Source organism: Gossypium raimondii, chromosome 12 (assembly GCF_025698545.1).
Source record: "Gossypium raimondii isolate GPD5lz chromosome 12, ASM2569854v1, whole genome shotgun sequence".
In the NCBI taxonomy this organism is placed as follows: Eukaryota; Viridiplantae; Streptophyta; class Magnoliopsida; order Malvales; family Malvaceae; genus Gossypium; species Gossypium raimondii.
This window is the reverse complement of record NC_068576.1, coordinates 20,925,393-20,928,302: the sequence shown is the minus strand read 5'-3', so window position 1 is coordinate 20,928,302 and position 2,910 is coordinate 20,925,393. Positions and strand designations below refer to the sequence as shown.

Below are 2,910 nucleotides of genomic sequence, written 5' to 3'. Positions count from 1 at the left end.
TCGGTTAAATTCTTGTCGAAAAATAATTAAATATTACAAAATAATTAAATAATGTTAAAAATATGAACATATCAAATTTTAATTAATTTTATAGTTCATTTTCATTAATTTTGACTATTTTCGATAGATTCGCACAAAGAGCGAAAATTGGCTCGGTAGACAATGCTCGAAGAAGAAAGACGAGAAGTAATTTGAAGCATCGAGGAAAATTTATTTCTAGCCTAAGATTGTCCAAAAATGTGTGTTAATTCATAATATAATTAATTTTAATTTATACCCAGTCTAATTTGGGATAAATAAATTATTATTAATTAATTATGGAAAAACGAGTCCAGTTGAACCGCATTGGTTGAATTGAATCTAGTGAACCGAACTTGCCACCAATTGGGCTGCCCAGAATCGTCCATATGCTGACCAAAATTAGAATTTTAGCTCATTAAATAAGCTTGTAAAGAAGCCCTTGAAGAACTTTCAATCTTGCATTCAAACCCCTCCAAAAAATGTGGCTTTATGGATTTACCCCAAGCTATTTTTAGCAAAGTCGAATCTCTCAACTTTGCCATGTGTGTCTCCAGCCAAGGAGGGTCTCTTTGGCTGATGGAATTTTCTATTTTAGCAGCCACAATCAACCATAAAAGCCACCCCTTTCTGATCATTCAAATCATCCTTCACACTCTCATTCTCTCTTCTCCTCTCTCACTTTCTCTCAACTTTTCCTTCCCATTTTTCCTTTTGTTCAAGTGCCAATTTCTTCTCTTGGGAAAGAGGTCCTCATCAACCATTTTTGAGCAGCAATTAAAGTGTTCATAAGCCACCTTGATAGCCGAGGATAACGGAGAACGAAGAACGGAGAACTCAGTCAAGCCACGGAGAAACACCGAATTTGCTTCTTGTTTCCTATCTCTTTAAATTTTGTTGTTGTTTTGACAAACATGTTTATGAATATTAAGCTATTGAAATGGTTATTTTAATCAATCCAGCTTGAATTTAATCCGTGTTGGGTTGATTATATTTTACCTGCTTAAATTATTGAAATTGTGTTTGTGCTGTTATAGGCCTCGGTAAGATGCTTGATTATGTAAAAAAATACCTAAGTTATTCTTGCAATATTAATTGTTAGATAACTAATGAATTAATTATTAAACGTATTAAAATTGTAATTAGTTGACACAATACTTAATTAGTGCATGTTTATTCTTCTAAGGTAGCTGAAGTTAATTTAGCATTGTATTTGGCGATACATATGCCTTGCATAACTTGCAAGATTATTGTGATTAAACTGTTTCAAGGTAGAAATACTCTGTTACCTCACTTGATCTTTTATATGCTTGTGAAGATTGATTAATCACTTGGATTGAAATTGAAAAATGTTCAAGTGATTGATTAATTAAATAAGTATGTTTGAGTAGTAGTTAGCAAATTACCGAGTTGCCCTGAATTTGTTCGTAGCAGTATAAACATAAGTTTAATAATTCTAAGTTAAAGGAATGTAATTAATCCAACACAATTATATCATCTTTATTAAACCTTATTTGAAATCGTGCATTAGAACCTTTTTATTTTTAAATTTTTTTACTTAGTTTTTAACCCTTAGTTTTTAATCATCTTTAAACCAAAATATTTTCCATCACCAATGTGTTTTAACATTAATTTCATAAATATTTTTTTGCAGTCCCTGTGGGTACGATAACTCGACATTTACTTATCACTTTATTACTTGTTGTGATTGTGTACACTTGCACATTTTCGTCGTTCCAGGTTTTTGGCGCCGTTGCCGGGGACTATTTTTTAAAAAAAAAGCCATTATTTGTGAATCTGTTTTTACATTTTAGTTTATTTATTTTCCTATTTAAATCTTTCCTTACTTAATCTTTCTGTGATTATTTCAGGTGTTTATGAGTATTGACCAGATTATCAACTTACTCCCTGTGGACCCTAAAATAGAACTAACCTTTCGACAGTGAAGAAGACAAGCGAACTAGAGAAGGAACGAAGAGATAAACTTTGAGAATATGAATCAAGGAAATGAAGCAAACCTTACCCTGAATCCTATCCTTATTGCTCATGATAGGGATAGAGCTTTACGGCAGTATGTCGTGCTAGTATTTAACAATCTTAATCCAGGTATTAGGAGACCTGAAATTAAGGCACAACAATTCGAGCTAAAGCCAGTCATGTTCCAGATGCTTCAGACTGTGGGCCAATTTAGTGGAATGCCTACTGAAGATCCTCATTTTCACTTAAGACTATTTATGGAAGTGAGCGATTCTTTCAAGTTAGTTGGAGTACCCGAAGATGCATTACGACTGAAGTTGTTCCCATATTCGCTAAGGGACAGAGCTCGTGCCTAGTTGAACTCATTGCCACTGAACTCCATTTCTACATGGCAAGAGTTAGCCAAGAGATTAGTCATGAAGTATTTCCCGCCGAGCAAGAATGCCAAGTTGAGGAATGAGATTACTGCCTTCCAACAAATGGATGATGAGTCCCTGTATGAGGCATGGGAAAGGTACAAAGAGTTATAATGAAAGTGCCCTCATCATGGAATCCCACATTGCATTCAACTTGAGACATTCTATAATGGTCTCAACGCTCACACGAGAATGGTAGTGGACACCTCTGCTAATGGTGCTCTCCTTTTTAAGTCTTATAATGAGGCTTACGAAATTATTGAGAGGATTGCCAGTAACAATTATCAATGGCCAACTAATCGAGTAGCGTCAGGAAGACGAGTCACTAGAATACATGAAGTGGACGCTCTCACTTCACTCGCATCTCAGGTATCTTCAATATCCTCAATTCTTAAGAATCTTACCACTAATGGGTCTAAAAGTTTTGTAGCCCAACCACCTAACCAATTTGAGAATATAGCCGGTATGTATTGTGGGAAGGACATTTGTTTGAAGAATG

The 2,910-nt window shown here is 34.6% G+C and overlaps 1 non-coding gene across 1 annotated transcript; it reads right to left on the bottom strand.

Moving 5' to 3' along the window:
* Window positions 1–2,441: 2,441 nt before the first annotated feature.
* LOC128035817 (small nucleolar RNA R71) lies at window positions 2,442–2,548 on the bottom strand. The gene has a single exon (XR_008192364.1). It is a non-coding gene; the product is annotated as a small nucleolar RNA R71 (small nucleolar RNA).
* Window positions 2,549–2,910: the final 362 nt, after the last annotated feature.